General features: G+C 39.5%; 1 pseudogene; it reads left to right on the top strand.

Moving 5' to 3' along the window:
- Positions 1-3,373: 3,373 nt before the first annotated feature.
- LOC102950700 lies at positions 3,374-5,256 on the top strand (annotated as a pseudogene).
- The last annotated feature ends 12,388 nt before the right edge of the window (positions 5,257-17,644 follow it).

Here is a 17,644-nt window from a genome sequence, read left to right as displayed (position 1 = left end):
GAGAATAAAGTGTAACTCTCAGTTGTGGATATATATTTGTGCAGTAGTAATATACAAAAACATGTATAGGCATTATGAGCACAAAATTCTGGTTAATCTTTACCATTGCAGATGGGAGAAAATGCATTTGAGAAGGATTTCAATTGTATCTATAACATTTCTGCCTTTTTAAAAAATATTTATTTTGAGAGAGAGATGTAGTGTGTGTGTGCACAAGAAAGAAGCAGAGAGACAAGGGGAGAAAGAATCCCAAGCAGGCTCCGTGCTGTCAGAGCAGAGCCAAATGCAGGGCTTGATCTCATGAACCGTGAACTTATGACCTGAGCTGAAATCAAGAGTCGGTCACTCAACCAACTGATGTAACATTTTTCTTTAAAAGGTAAAGCAAATATAGAAAACCATTAAAAGTTTATGAAGATGGACATAAGTTGTGTACATTCATAGGCATGTATTATATTATTCCCTAACTTTTCTCTGTTTGAATTATTTAATAATTTTAAAAGAATAAAAAGTGAAAACAGTAAAGATGTATTTTTACTGTATAGGGATATAAAAATAAAGTGATTGCTTAAAAGGATCAAGATAAGTTTTATTTTTTTTGTTTTGTTTTGTCTAGGGTAGAAGATGCTAGAGCATTTTGTATGCTAGTGTGAATAATCTAACAGAAAGGGAGAAATTGGTTCACAAGAGAGTGAATAAACCACAGAAATGAAGTCCTTAAGCAGCAAAGCAAGACAGGATACTAAGTTTAAATGGAAAGGCTCACCTTTCACAAGCGAAGCTACACTCTCTCCCTTGTCATAAGAAGAAAGACAAAAGGTAAAGGCAGATACAGGCAGGTTGGAGGATTTGATGATGGAAGATAAGGGGAACAGAAGGACTGTCCATCTGACTGCATCTGTATTCTCAGTAAAGCTGGAGGGCAGACAGGTAGAGTCTGGGGACACGGTCATCAGGGTAGAGATACTAAGAACACGATGGGGGCACCTGGGTGGCTCAGTTGGTTAAGCATCCGACTTCAGCTCAGGCCATGATCTCACAGTTCATGAGTTCAAGCACCACATTGGACTGTGCTGACAGTGCAGAGCCTGCTCAGATCCTGTCTTCCTCTCTCTCTGCCCCTACCCTCTCTTTTCCAAAAATAAATAAACATTAAAATTTAAAAAAAAAAATAACGTGAGAAATGCTTTTTCTAAAAGTTGGAAAGGGAATTTATAAAGGAAATTCACAGAAATAAATGTCTAACTGACCTAAGCCAATTTGGTTAAAAACAAAGAAGTTAATTTTAATAGATAATAGTGGACACCAGGAGTTGAAAGTGGGTGAGAGTTTACTATTTCCATACAATCTTATTTCCAGGTTTTAGTAAAAGAATTCAACAAAAATTTTTCATATATACAGACCATAATTAAATTAACATTTATTAGTTAGCAGACCTTCCAATAAATCATATAGCCTTTTCTGTAAGCCCAGTGAAATCTCTTTGCAACAGATGTGAGAAAATTCTAGAAGAATTCAGTTAGCCTTGTGAGCATTAGCAGTCAACCACAACACTCCAAAGAGATGGCTGGACAAAAAGGATCTGGACTGGATCTGGCTGGACTGGCTGGATCTGGACTGTCAAGGATCAAGCTTCCAACTTCTAACAATAAAGGGTGACTTGCTAGACTCATGGCGAGGCAGGGAGTATTTCTAGAGTATTTCAGTCAGTTCACGGTCTTCAACTGTTACTAATCTCACTAATGGATGCCTGCTTCCAACATCCATTATCTAATTAACAAGCCACTAATTTCACCAATGAGTATCCATCTCTGTCCTTCATTATGCTAATATCTTAAAATCTGGTGTTATTTGGAATTAGATTATTAAAGATTATAACAGCTGTCTCTGGATTACATCCTGTTTTAGTAAATGTTGATTATCCCCTCCTTTCTGCTAGAGTATGCATTGCAACCAGGCAACTGGTGATACCTAACATGTAACTCAGACTCACACAGGGAGACACACACACGAATACATGTGCAGACATGTGTGCCTATCCCAAAATATTTTGAAATAAGATGCAGACATCGTAAGATACATTGTTCAATTCTCATTTGAGATTTCAAGTTGCAAGTTTCACTCAATATTTCTATTGATCGTTACCAGCTTGGGATCCTAGCTTGTAATGAGAGACTAGTCTTAAATCATTGGTTAACCATGAGACATTAAGAACTTCCTTAGCCTGTAGCCTGCCTAAGCTTCATTTTCCTCATGTGCAAAATGATAATAATACCTACCTAACGTGGATAATATGTGAATAAATTGAACAAAGTCATTCAGTGTTTTTTATTATGGTTAGACTGTATTGGCTAACATCTTTTGAAAGGTGCTTAACTGATAACTCCATTTCATTGTCTCTGTGTACACTGTATTGCTTTTAAATGACAAGCCCCTCCAGGGCAAATGTCTGTGTTTCATGCTCTAAAACTCTTTTGAGTCCTACAAAAATGAGGCAATTTTGGAAACTTCCTTTAAGGGTAAGTGCTTATTAGATAGAGCATCTGCTAGTGGGAATTTTGTGCTAGTGCCTCTCTCTCTCTGTCTCTATCTCTCTCTCTCTCTCCACACCCCCGAACTCTGCTACAGATGCACATCTCACCCATGCCTCCTGCTCTGCCTATTAACAATATTTTTTAAAAAATGTATTTTGGCCCAGCTAGCTTGTCAAACTCATTCCGTGTCATCTTTCACTGTTACACTATATAAAGAGAAGTCTCATGCACTCTTTTCCACTACCCAATTACTCTGTAATGCACTGCAAGCCGAGTTCCTTCTCCACTATGCTACTGAAATGCTCTCCCAAAGGTCATGGATTCCTCCCTATTATAGATCCAACTGCATTTCCTCCGTGCTCATCTTCTTCATTCTTTTTGCAGCCCTTGACCCTGCTGACTATTCACTCTCCCTTGCTGTGCATCTCAGTAGTCTGGCAGTGAGCACTGGAGAAATTCAGACCTCAAAGATCTTTCAACACCGTCATTTAAACTGAGTGTAGTGTCTGTAAAATTCAAGTCATTGATGAAAGTGCCTGTGCTCTTACAATGTGCAACATTTATCATGACATTATATACAAGAGAATATATGTAACTTGCTGATACCAAATTTAATTTGTTGATTCTCTTAGTAGATGTGGCTAATAAACATTTTGAAAATGCTATATTGTAAAATGCACACAGGTCCCTTTCTAGGGAGGAAGCCAAGGGGGCCTGATAAAGCTGGACAGTGGCATTGTCCCTCTCTGGTGGCCACCGGTGGGAGACATTACGTGAGTGAGATACTGCTCATGAGCATGAGGTCAGGCAAAAGTCCCTGCTTCTCTGTGGAGCCTAACGACCCTTCCACCTCAGACCTCACTGGACGACCAGAATGGAGAAGATTTTGGGACCCACCTTTTCAGCTGTCACTACCATTGCAAAAGCCAATGAGACCTGCGTGCACAGACAGCACCACACGGTGCCCTCTTCCTCCAGCACCCACACCTGCTCCCCTCGGGATAAGGAAGACAGCGTGCCCCCGTCACCACCCTGCAGTCTGAATCCAAATCGTGCGCTGCCATCTCTTCCAGCTGCCCGTGCTCTGAGTCCAGCCTGTCCCTGTGCTCCACCTTCTTGCTCCCAGAGTATAAGGAGGAGCTGGAGCCGCTAGTGTTTGCTGAGCAGCCCTCAGTGAAGCTCTGTAGCCAACTCTGCTGCGGTGTGTTCAGGGACCCTGTGATCAGCACATAGAGGCACATGTTTTATCGAAGATTCATCTTAAGTCAGAGAAGTGTCCTGTGGACAACACCAAGCTGATGGCGGTAGTGAACAAAACTGCACTGGAGCATAGATCCAGGAGCTCTTCATTCTCTGCAGACATAGCTCTCCAGGGGTGGCTGGCAGGAAGCCCACCCTCTTTGAGGTAGACCTCCTGTGGGGGCCTCTTTGCCACCAAGCTCAGTGCCTGGAAGGATCACAAGGGCTGCTGTGACTGCAGGTCTGTGTGGTGCTCCAATGGCCCTAGCTGCCAGCCCCTCGTCCAGATGAACCTGGAGGACCCCTCAAGGAATACAGGTATGTCAAGTAGCCCCACTCTAAGTACAGGTGCATGTTCGTGAGAAATCAGGACATGTATGAGATGTACTTGAAGGAGTTCCTGCAGCAAAAGGCTGATAGCTTCCATAAGATACATGTGGTGCTGACCCAAAAGGGCCAGGAGATGATTTTCTGCACTCCATGGTGGACAAGCTTTCACAGAAGATTAACCAGCTAGAGAAGAGCGTAAACTCAAGTTTGATGTCCTGGATTAAGACCAGGCTCGGAGAGGACCTTATGGAGTTCTGGAGGGACATGTCCGTGACAAGCTATCCTACATCAATATCTGGCTAAACGTGGGCATCCTAGGATCCTATGACCCTCAATAGATCTTCAAGTGCAAAAGAACCTGCGTGGGCCAACAAGGCCCTGTCTGGTGTCTCTACATCTGCTCCACGGGTGACCTGTGGGACACTTGTGCCATCTACAAGTGCCAGAAGATGCTGGAGGGCCATGACAGCATTGTGCTGATGCTCTGCCTCCAGAGGCGCAGGCTTTATGGTAGCTCAGCAGACTGTACATCATGTGGGACATCCAGAACCTGCAGATGGTGAACATGATCCAAGCCCAGACAATTGGTATACACACTGGTATCCTCATACAGCATCCTCTTCAGCTCCCTGAAGGACATCTAGGTGTGGGACATCATGGGCACTGAACTGAAGTTAAAGTAGATGCTCATAGGCCTCAACCCCTGGGTGCAGGCCCTGGTCACCATCCAGAGCTACATGCACAATGGCTTCTAACCAGATAATCAAGAGCTGGGACATCTGGACCCTCAACTGCACCCACATCCTGTAGATGTCGGTAGCAGCATCTACTGTATTGGCACAATGAATGGCCACATTGTCAGTGGCATCTAAGAGAACCTCATTCACGTATGAGACATCAAGTCTAGGTAGCAGGTGCCGATCCTAACAAGCCTCATTGGCACCACATGTGCCCTGAAAGTCATCTTGATGCCAGACCAGACCAAAGTCTCCAGCACATCCTATGACAGGTCTTTCGGGGTCTGAGATGAATGACATGATCTGCATGCAGACCCTGCTGCATCATCAATGCAGTGTGACAGGGCTGGCCATGTTCCAAGGACCAGCTCTTCTCAGGGGTTGTGGACAGCACTGTGGAAGTTTGAACGTGCTAAAAGAAAATCCAGGCTGGGTCTTGGCTTCTTCTTGGCCTGCATTAGGCCTGTCCACACCAGGCTGGCCATATGAGTGGTCTCAGGGTCTCTTCCTGCCTTGTGGTGAGCAGGCTCAGCCTGCCAGGCAGTTTCCTGCCTGCCCTATGCCCTTCAAGCCTTTCTCTGTTTGATTCTGTCCTTGTTCCTCCTCCTGAGGTGCCAGATACAATACTGGACGAGCCCACCCTTCTGTCCCCACCCCAACTAGACTTGTGGGCCTTTTTATTCACCTTTTATACTATCTTTAGACTATATATATATATATACACATATATATATATACATATATATACATATATATGTGTATATATATATGTGTATATATATATATATATATATGTATATATATGATTACTTTCTGATTGAAATAAAAGCTGCATAGACTGTGAAAAAATAAATAGAATGCATACAGATCGACACTTTTAAAATTTAAAAAAAAAATACTTGGGGCGCCTGGGTGGCTCAGTCGGTTGAGTGTCCGACTTCAGCTCAGGTCACGATCTCATGGTCCGTGAGTTCGAGCCCCGCGTCAGGCTCTGGGCTGATGGCTCGGAGCCTAGAGCCTGCTTCTGATTCTGTGTCTCCCTCTCTCTCTGCCCCTCCCCCATTCATGCTCTGTCTCTCTCTGTCTCAAAAATAAATAAACATTAAAAAAAAAATTAAAAAAAAAAATACTTGCTTTTATAGTGTCCAGCTTATAATTATTTTTCCCAAGGAGGGACTAGTTCAATTTATTATCCATTACCATATTTATTACCAAGTATTTGGAGTAGGGCAAGAAGGAGAGAGAAAAGAGCTCTGTGCTAAGAGTCTTGGGAGAAAGGCTGGCCTGCTTTGTCTCTACAAGAGGAAGAGACCATTCAAGTCCTCCCACATCAGGATTCATCAAAAAAGTCTCTGAGAAAATAATGAAGGTGGATGAGGAGGCAGGACCTTTGTCCCTCATTAAAACTGTCATCCCATGTCCCTACTATTGCCTGCCTCCATGTTTGCCTCTTTTGTCAGATTCCATCTTTTGTTCCTCCCCTCGTTGTGGCCTAGGCAACCATTTTCGTTTAATCCTGTGGTCTTTAGCTGACTCCCAAAATGAGATGATCAGGAGGGTAAATGCAGAAGACAGGAGCCCACCTTAAATGAAACTGTAAGTGATGTTACCCTTGTGTTTCTTTCTGTGTGTTTTATCCCTTCTTCCTAAGATATGGGTAATAATGTAGGGGAAACTTTCAGAGCTATGTGGTGTGAATCTTGTATTAACAAGAAAGACACCCGGAAGTACAGAAGAGGACACTGGGTTTTTGTCAGAGATAATAGAACCAATTCTCCCAAGATCAAGGCTTTAACACTCATAGCACTGCCTACCTGCCCCTCCTAGGATTCATTTCTTCTAGAAGTGGTTCAGCCACTCTTCATTCGTCACACATTTTGATGGTGATGAAATACCTCAAGAATCCCCTTTGCCTATCTGAACTGCGGGGACAATCCCTAGGATGCTAAGCAGACTGTTGCCTGTCTACCAAAGAAAAGATTCCAGAGATGGAAACTTACCAGATTCCTATGTAGTCACTTTACCCATGATGTCCAAATCAGTAGATGAAATGTGAAGGAAAAGACCAATGCAAACGCTAGACTTTGGATGTGAGCCTTTTCATTAGCTTCTCTTTTTGTTCAATGTTGTTGTGATACTGTGATTTATATTAAGAAATAAATATTTGGTCTTTGTCGCCCATTTCCAACACAGAACTCTTAATACCCTTTGGAATCTCCTAAGTGAGGAGAGCCAGAAAGGTGCTTTTTGTTATGTTAATGGAGTGGCTCAGGACCCCCACCTCTGGATGGGGGCTGGTTGCCAGGGGAGCCAACCATGTGATTAGAGGGTCGGAAATTTCAGTCCTACCCCCTTGACCTCCAGGTAGGGAAGATGGGCTAGCGATTGAGTTCAATCACTAATGATTTAATCAATTGTGCCTATGTAATGAAGCCTCCATTTGGTTGTTCAAACCCAAAAACAAGGCTTGGAGAGCTTCCAGGTTGGTGATCACGTGGAGATCTGAGGAGAGCGGCGTACGTGGAACAAGTGTGGAATTCCGTGCCCTTTCCCCATACTTTGCCCTATGCATCTCTTGCATGTCTGTTCCTGAGTTATATTCTTTCATAATAAATGGGTAATCTAGTAAGTAAAATGGTTCTGTGAGTTCTGTGAGCCACTCTAACAAATTAATTGAGCACAAAGAGGGGTTATTGAAACTTTCAATCTATAGCCAGTCGGTCAGAAGCCCAGGTGACAACCTGGACTTGCAGCTGGCCTCTGAAGTGAGGAGGGGCATGGTCTTGTAGGACTGAGCCCTCCACCTGTGGGACGTGATGCTATATGCAGGGACTTGATGCTATGATGCAATTCTGCTATATGCAGAATTGAATTGAATTGCAGGGGCACTCAGCTGCTGGTTGCTGAGAATTGTTTGTATGAAGGAGACACCCCCCCACACACACACACACAGGAATTGGTGACCAGGACCCACTAGTTGTTAATTCGTCTGAAGAGTGTCAGTTACTTTCTTAGCATCTGTTTTCCCTGTGAAAGGAATGTAATGAGGAGAATAAGGGGAACATAGGCTTTGGGAGTCAGAAAGATCTAGGTTGAAAACACTGCTTCCCCTTTACTGGTCGCATATTTGGGAAATATACTTACCAACTCTTAGCCTCAATTTCCTCATCTGTAAAGCAAAATAAAAATAGTACTTAACCTCATAGAGGTGCTGGGAACATGTCATCTATGCATATAAAGTACCTAATTGAGATCTTGGCATTTACTAGGAATATAAAAAAATTATATCTATTTTGATTAACAAATGGAATAATTTCTTTATGAAATTAACTGATTCATTTTGGTAACCATTTCTCATTTTTACTGAATTCAGATGAAAGAATACATCTGCAAAAACATACTGCCCTCTCTACCCTACCTTGTACATTTTAAATGCACCACTGAAATTCTGACAGAAAATAAAGGAGAATGCTAATCTCTTTAAGAATATATAATGATTGTTGACAGTCACCAGCTTGAAGAAGCATTTCTGGATTGATTAACAGTGACCCATAATTAAATATAACAGTACTTAGAAAAAGACCTGATGGTCCCAGAAAGAATTGTTTCAGGAATAATGAGTGTTTATCATTTTTATTTGCTTCCTAAGTGGCAGTTATCAACATTAGCTACCCAGATTTTTTAATTAAAAATGGAAAAAATTAATAAGGTACTGCTGTCAAGAGAAACTTTTAAATATTTGTCATAATATAAATTCAGTATCTCTATAATCATGTAAATGACATAGGGTATTTTTAAGAACACAAAGTTATCTATACCACATTTTCCTTTAAGCAACATGTTTTGTTAAGGAGACTATGAAGTGGAAATTGTTTTTACGACTTAAAATTGTTGCTTTCTCTCAAAGAAAAAGTACTTATGTTTCACAATAGAGTTAGAAACATAAATATAGCACAGGATACAGCAAACAGAGAGAAAATATTTTGTTAGCAGCTACCAGCTTTCCAGCCCATATGAATATATATATATATATATATATATATATATATATAATATATATAAATATTTATGTGTATTTATATATAAGTCTGTATCTATTCTAAGTCCTCATATACTTTTTATTAGATGTGGTTATTTAAAAGTCATTTTTCACCTACCTCATTTCTCATTTTCAGATATGCTACTCTAAGTAAGACACTACACCAATTTGATGATTCTAATTTTCTTTAATATCACCAAAATAATCTGTAGTTAAAGAAGAAAGCTAAAAACCCATTACCGCCAGGTACCCCCAGGAAATAATAATAAAGGATTATTTTTTAAATAGGAAGCCATAACAGTAAACAGAATGAGAAAGGAGAAAACAGTAATAAAATTTTAGAATTTCTGCAGCAGGTAAAGCCATTAGGTCATTTGAACCAGTCCTCCTGCTGAGGAAATGTAGACACGCTGGGTGAAATCTAAAATCATCTTATTGAAGGGAGTAGAGAACTAACAAAATAATGAAGCATTACCAGAATGAAGATCTATAGATCAGCATCAAGACAAGTGAACCTAGCTTTGGGGGCTACTTCTGCCCGCCAGAACATTTGCAAATCTGTAAGAAAGGCAAAGGCTGAAGTGCTTTTTAAAATCTCTTCACAGGAAGGGAAAAAGTTGGGAGTCCAGGAGATGGCAAAGCCCTAGTAACCCAAAGGGCTGCGTCCTAGGAACAAAGGTGAACACAAAGGAACCGTGCCTCAGCCAAAGGTGTAAAGCCCAACTCTGAATTATCTGTGTAGTCTAGAAAATCTCCAACTCAGAAATTTTATCGAATTGACCTCAGATTGCTACTAATTCTCAGTGGATGGAAGAAGCAAGGAAGATCCTACCTAAAAGGAGATACCCAAACTTCAAACTCTTTTTATAAACTTATTTTTTATATGTTTGGTAAACTTTTTATTTTAGAATAGATTGAGACTGACAGAAAAATTGTGAAGATAGTAGAGAGTTCCCATATACCCCACACATAGTTTTCCCTGGTATTAACATTTTTCATTATTGTGGTACATTTGTTGCATTTAATGAACCGATATTGATAGATCATCAACTGAAGCCCATACGTGAAGCAGATTTTCTTTGTTTTTTGTTTTTTTTTCTTTTTCTTTTAACCAAATGCCCTATTTCTGTTCCAAGATACCATCCAGGACACCACATTACATTTAGTCATCATGTCTCCATAGGTTCCTCTCGGCAGTGATAGTTTCTCAGACTTTTTCTTGTTAATAATGACCTTGAGAATTTTGAAGCATACCAGTCAGATATTTTGTAGAATGTCCCTCAGTTGAGATTGGCCTAATGTTTTTCCCATGATTATACTGGGCTATGAGGTTTTTTTGGAGAAAGACCACAGAGCTAAAGTGCCATTTTCATCATCCCATATGAAGGAAATATACTATCAACATGACTCCACTGTTGATGTTGACCTTGATCCAAGTTATGTTCGTCAGGATTCTCTAGTATAAAATTAAACTTTATCCTCCTTTCCATATTGTACTCTCTAGAAGGAAATCACTGTACACGGGTCATACTTATAAAGAATAGGAGTTATGCTCCTTGAGGACATAAATTATCTATATAAATTATTAGGAATTCTTCTGCATGGGACATTTGTCTATTACCTCCCATTTATTGAGTTTTTCAATAGTTTATCACTATAGACTCATGGATATTTATTTTATACTTTGTGTTATAATCTAAGACTACTTCATTTTATTCCTATAATTTCTCCAGCTTTGGACATTGGGAGCCCTTTTGGTTGATTCCTGTGTCCTTTTCATATCCTGCCATTGTTGTGGAGTTGCTGTTTTATGGGGGGCTTTGTTTGTTTTTGGTTGGTTTTTTTTTTGTTTGTTTGTTTAGTTTGGTTTGGTTTAGTTTGAGCACTTCCTTACTTTCTGGCACTACAAGACATTCTGGGTTCATCTTGTATGTGTCCTGCTCCAGTTTGAGAGTCAGCCATCTCTCCAAGGAGTCCTGGTTGATTTTACTGAAGAATGGCATTATAAATCAAGATCTGAGTGTTAGTGTGCTCATTGCTACTGCTGTGTCATTGCTTCTAGACTCTCACAGCTGATGGAGAAAGGAAACATGTATATCCTAACCAGAATATTTATACTTATTTATAAAGTATCGATTTATATTGTATATCCATATATGTTGAACTAAACAGGAGTTTATACTCATGTGTCTAACTGTACTCCTTTACCATATGGATTATTCTTTCCTCTTCTTCCCCTCGCTTACCTATAAACTTCCACTCCGGTAGTAAGAAAACTGTCTCCCACTATCTACCATCTATTTATTTAACTGTTCAATTCCAGTATACATGTTATAGTTGTTTTAGAATTGTTAACTCATATGCTTGTTGAAGACAATTTTTTTCAACCAGAGTGTACTACTTCTATTCAGTTCCTTTTGTCTCTAGTCTTACAGACTCCACTCATTTCTAAAGTTATTTAGGTCAACTATTTCCCCCACCCCTTTCAATGAGATTGTTTCATACATTTTTAGTGTAGCTAGGTTCTTTTGTCACAATGTGAACTGTCGCATAGCATAGAGTCTACCTAACAATTTCTTAAATTTAAATGCCTTAAGACTCACTCCTGCGCTTTAAAGTTTTATGGGTTTTGAAAAACGTAGTGGTATACATTACAGTATTATGCAAAATAGTTTCACTGCCCTAACACCATATGCTTCACCTATTCAAAGCACATATGCACTCTAAAACTCCTTCAACCACTAATCTGTTTTACCTGTTTGTCTTTTGGGGATGTCATATAAATGGAATAATGCAGCATGTCGCCTTTTCAGACTGGCTTCTTTTACCTGGCAATATGCATTCAAAATTCATCCATGTCTCTGAATGGCTTGATAGCTCAGAACTTCTTATTGCTAATAGACTTCCACTGTATAGATGTACACAGTTTGTTTATTAATTCACCTACTAAAGAACATCTTGGTTGCTCTAGGTTTTGGAAATTGTTAATAAAGCTACCGTAAACATTTAAATGCAGGGTTTGTTTGTTTGTTCCCATTTTTCTTTGAGAGAGAGAGAGAGCATGCACGTGAGCAGGGTAGAGGGGCAGAGGGAAAGAGAGAGAATCTTAAGCAGACTCCACATTCAGCATGGAACCCAACGCAGGGCTTAATCCCATGACCCTGGGATCATGACTCTGAAATGAAAAGTCAGATTGAGCTCAACCGAGTGAGCCACCCAGGTGTCCCTCAAACGTACGCTTTTATGTGGAACATACATTTTCAAATCAATTGGGTAAATACCTAGGAGTTTGCTGAATTGTATAGTAAGAATATATTTAGCTTTGTAAAAACAAAACAAAACAAAACAAAACAACTGCCAAACCATCTTCCAAAGTGCCTATACCAATGTGCACCACCACCAGTAATGACTGAGAGTTGCTGTTGCTCTGTATCCTTACCAGCAACTGGTAGTGTCAGGGCTTTGTTTTTGGTTCCTCGTCATTCTAATAGGGGTGTGGCGGTACCTCATTGATGTTGCAATTTGCATTTTCCTAATGAGAAATGATGTCGAGCATCTTTTTATATGCTTACTTGCCATCTGTATATCTTCTTTGGTGAAGTGTTGTTCCGATCTTTGGCTCATTTTTAACTGAGTTGTTAGGTTTTCTTGTTGTTGAGTTTTAGGTTTTCTTTATACATTTTGGATGCAAGTCCGTTATCAGAAATGTGTTATGCAGATATTTTGTCTCCAGTTTGTGGCTTATCTTTTAATTTTGTTTTACAGTATCTTTAGCAGAACAGACATTTCTCATTTTAATAAAATCCAACTTATGATTTTTTTTCTTTCGTGGATCATGCTCTTGTGTTGTATCTAAAATCTCATTATCAAGACTAAGGTCATGTAGATTTGCTCCTATATTTTCTTCTAGAAGATTTACATGCATTTTAAATTAATGTGTAAGATTTTAGTTAATTTCTGGGTAAGATGAAATGTCTGTGTCTAGGTCCATTTTTGGTTTACTTGTTTTCCATGGGTTTCAGGGGTTTTTTGTTTCGTTTGGTTTAGTTTGGCTTTTTGTTTATGGCACCATTTGTTGAAAAGATAATCCTTTATCCACTGAATTGCCTTTTCATCTTCCTCAAAAAATCAATTGGCTGTGTTTGTGTGGGCCTACTCCTTTTTTTCCTTTGATCTTTGTGTATATTTTTTCACCAGTACCAGATTGTCTTGCTTACTGTAGTACAAGTCTTAAACCATAATGTGCAGCAAAAATAAATAAATAAATAAATAAATAAATAAATAAAAATGTGTGGCATACAGTAAGAAAAAATAACAACTTAGATAAGGAGATAAAGCAATATGACTAAGAAAGCAGAGAAGGGCTACTGGGTGGTTCAGTCGATTGAGTGTCCAACTTCAGCTCAGGTCACAATCTCATGGTTCATGAGTCCGAACCCACATCAGGCTTGCTACTGTCAGCACACAGCCCACTTCAGATCCTCTGCCCCACTGCCGTTTCTCTGCCCCTCTCCTGTTCATTCTCTCTGTCTCAAAAATGATTAAACATTAAAAAAAGAAGAAAGGAAAACAGAAAGAGAAAGACAGTAGAAGCAACCCCCAGAGTTGCAGAATTTGGAATTATCAGTCTATTTTTGTGATATTCAGTGAGATGAAAGACATCATTATTAGCACAGAGGTATAAACTATTTTTTAAAAAGAGATAAAATAGAATTGGAATAGTACAAAATAGAAATCTCCGGGGTGCCTGGGTGGCTCAGTCAGTTAAGCGCCCGACTTCGGCTCAGGTCATGATCTCACAGTTCATGGGTTTGAGCCCCGTGTCCAGCTCTGTGCTGACAGCTCAGAGCCTGGAGCCTGCTTTGAATTCTGTGTCTCCCTCTCTCTTTGCCCCTTCCCTACTTATGCTGTCTCTCTTTCTCTCTCTCTCTTTCTTCCAAAAATAAACATTAAAAAGTTAAAAAAATAATAAATCTCAGAACTGAAAAAAATAGAATAACTGAAATTAAGAACAATAAATTAGATCTAGATGATGAGAAAATAGTGAAATAAAAGGTAAGTTAATATGACAAAACAAAAGATATGGATAAAGGCTGGGAAAACATGAATATATGTGATACACAGAATAAAGATAAATAAGGAAGATAAACAAAATTGACAAACCAAACTTGACTAATCAAGGAAAAAAAAGAGAGGACCCAAATCAACAAAATTATAAATAAAAAAATTACAACTGATACCACAGAAATACAAATAATCATAAAATGCTACTATGAACAACTATATGCCAACAAACTGGACAACCTAGAAAAAAATAAATGAATTCTTAGAAACATGTAACATACCAAGACTGAATCAGGAAGAAATAGAAAATCTGAACAGAACAATTACAAGCAAGGAGACTGAATCAGTAATCATAATCTCCCAACCAAAAAAAAAAGTGCGGTGCAGAACCAGATGGTTTCACAGGTAAATTTTACCAAACATTTATTTTTTTAAGTTTACTTATTTATTTTGAGAGAGAGAGCACGAGTAGGGGAGTAGGGTAAGGGCAGAGAGAGACAGAGAGAGAGAATCCCAAGTAGGCTCTGTAATGTCAGCACAGAGCCCAACACAGGGCTCAATCCAGTGAACTGTGAGATCGTGACCTGAGCCGAAACCAAGAGGCAGACATTTAACTGACTGAGCCATCCAGGCGCCCCTTTACTAAACATTTAAAGAGGAATTTACACCAATCCTTCTCATACTCTTCCAAAAATAGAAGAAGGATTGGTGGGGTGCCTAGCTGGCTCAGTCAGTTAAGTGCCCAACTCTACGTTTCAGCTCAGGTCATGATCTCAGGGTTTCCTGACTTCAAGCCCAACGTCAGGCTCTGTGCTCACAGTGCAGAGCCTGCTTGGGATTCTCTCTCTCTCTCTCTCTCTCTCTCTCTCTCTCTCTCTCTGCCTCTTCCCCCCACACTGTCTGTCTCTCTCAAAATGAATAAATAAACTTGAAAAAAAATGTTTTTTAAATATAGAAGAAGGATTGGGATTCTCTGCCTCTCTCTCTCTCTGCCCCTCCCCCACTCTCTCTCTCTCTCTCTCTCTAAAAATAAATAAGCTTTAAAAGAAAAAGCAAAACTATTCCTAGACTAGAAAAAGAATTAACACTCTTCAACTCCTTTTATGACCATAATCTACTAGTATATCATAAGAAGGCAATTTTACTCATGAATGTAGATGTTTAAGAGACTAAACAAAAATTAGCAAACTGCATCCAGCAATATATACAAAACACTAATATACACTACAACCAACTTAGTGTTACTCTAGGAAAGTAGGGTTGGTTTAGCATTAGAAAAATCAATGTACTTTACACTGTTAAGAGATAAAAGTGAAAAAAATCTATGATAATTTCAAAAGATCTACAAATCAAGTAATATTCAATAGCCATTCATTATTTAAAAAAAAAAAACAACTCTGTGATCTAGGAATAAGGAAATTTCCTTATTCCATAATAGGTTAAATAAAAAATTACAAACACTATTCTTTTTTTTTTTTTTTTTTTTTTATTTTTTTTTATTTTTTAATATATGAAATTTACTGTCAAATTGGTTTCCATACAACACCCAGTGCTCATCCCAAAAGGTGCCCTCCTCAATACCCACCACCCACCCTGCCCTCCCTCCCACCCTGCCCTCCCTCCCACCCCCCATCAACCCTCAGTTTGTTCTCAGTTTTTAACAGTCTCTAATGCTTTGGCTCTCTCCCACTCTAACCTCTTTTTTTTTTTTTTTTTTTTTCCTTCCCCTCCCCCATGGGTTTCTGTTATGTTTCTCAGGATCCACATAAGAGTGAAACCATATGGTATGTGTCTTTCTCTGTATGGCTTATTTCACTTAGCATCACACTCTCCAGTTCCATCCATGTTGCTACAAAAGGCCATATTTCATTTTTTCTCATTGCCACGTAGTATTCCATTGTGTATATAAACCACAATTTCTTTATCCATTCATCAGTTGATGGACATTTAGGCTCTTTCCATAATTTGGCTATTGTTGAGAGTGCCGCTATAAACATTGGGGTACAGGTGCCCCTATGCATCAGTACTCCTGTATCCCTTGGATAAATTCCTAGCAGTGCTATTGCTGGGTCATAGGGTAGGTCTATTTTTAATTTTCTGAGGAACCTCCACACTGCTTTCCAGAGCGGCTGCACCAATTTGCATTCCCACCAACAGTGCAAGAGGGTTCCTGTTTCTCCACATCCTCTCCAGCATCTATAGTCTCCTGATTTGTTCATTTTGGCCACTCTGACTGGCGTGAGGTGGTATCTGAGTGTGGTTTTGATTTGTATTTCCCTGATAAGGAGCGACGTTGAACATCTTTTCATGTGCCTGTTGGCCATCCGGATGTCTTCTTTAGAGAAGTGTCTATTCATGTTTTCTGCCCATTTCTTCACTGGGTTATTTGTTTTTCGGGTGTGGAGTTTGGTGAGCTCTTTATAGATTTTGGATACTAGCCCTTTGTCCGATGTGTCATTTGCAAATATCTTTTCCCATTCCGTTGGTTGCCTTTTAGTTTTGTTGGTTGTTTCCTTTGCTGTGCAGAAGCTTTTTATCTTCATAAGGTCCCAGTAATTCACTTTTGCTTTTAATTCCCTTGCCTTTGGGGATGTGCCGAGTAAGAGATTGCTACGGCTGAGGTCAGAGAGGTCTTTTCCTGCTTTCTCCTCTAAGGTTTTGATGGTTTCCTGTCTCACATTCAGGTCCTTTATCCATTTTGAGTTTATTTTTGTGAATGGTGTGAGAAAGTGGTCTAGTTTCAACCTTCTGCATGTTGCTGTCCAGTTCTCCCAGCACCATTTGTTAAAGAGACTGTCTTTTTTCCATTGGATGTTCTTTCCTGCTTTGTCAAAGATGAGTTGGCCATACGTTTGTGGGTCTAGTTCTGGGGTTTCTATTCTATTCCATTGGTCTATGTGTCTGTTTTTATGCCAATACCATGCTGTCTTGATGATGACAGCTTTGTAGTAGAGGCTAAATTCTGGGATTGTGATGCCTCCTGCTTTGGTCTTCTTCTTCAAAATTACTTTGGCTATTCGGGGCCTTTTTTGGTTCCATATGAATTTTAGGATTGCTTGTTCTAGTTTCGAGAAGAATGCTGGTGCAATTTTGATTGGGATTGCATTGAATGTGTAGATAGCTTTGGGTAGTATTGACATTTTGACAATATTTATTCTTCCAATCCATGAGCAGGGAATGTCTTTCCATTTCTTTATATCTTCTTCAATTACCTGCATAAGCTTTCTATAGTTTTCAGCATACAGATCTTTTACATCTTTGGTTAGATTTATTCCTAGGTATTTTATGCTTCTTGGTGCAATTGTGAATGGGATCAGTTTCTTCATTTGTCTTTCTGTTGCTTCATTGTTAGTGTATAAGAATGCAACTGATTTCTGCACGTTGATTTTGTATCCTGCAACTTTGCTGAATTCATGTATCAGTTCTAGCAGACTTTTGGTGGAGTCTATCGGATTTTCCATGTATAATATCATGTCATCTGCAAAAAGCGAAAGCTTGACTTCATCTTTGCCAATTTTGATGCCTTTGATTTCCTTTTGTTGTCTGATTGCTGATGCTAGAACTTCCAGCACTATATTAAACAGCAGCGGTGACAGTGGGCATCCCTGTCGTGTTCCTGATCTCAGGGAAAAAGCTCTCAGTTTTTCCCCGTTGAGGATGATGTTAGCTGTGGGCTTTTCATAAATGGCCTTTATAATCTT

Source organism: Panthera tigris, chromosome B2 (genome assembly GCF_018350195.1).
Source record: "Panthera tigris isolate Pti1 chromosome B2, P.tigris_Pti1_mat1.1, whole genome shotgun sequence".
In the NCBI taxonomy this organism is placed as follows: Eukaryota; Metazoa; Chordata; class Mammalia; order Carnivora; family Felidae; genus Panthera; species Panthera tigris.
The sequence above is the reverse complement of the archived record's forward strand: the minus strand, read 5'-3'. Positions and strand labels throughout refer to the sequence as shown.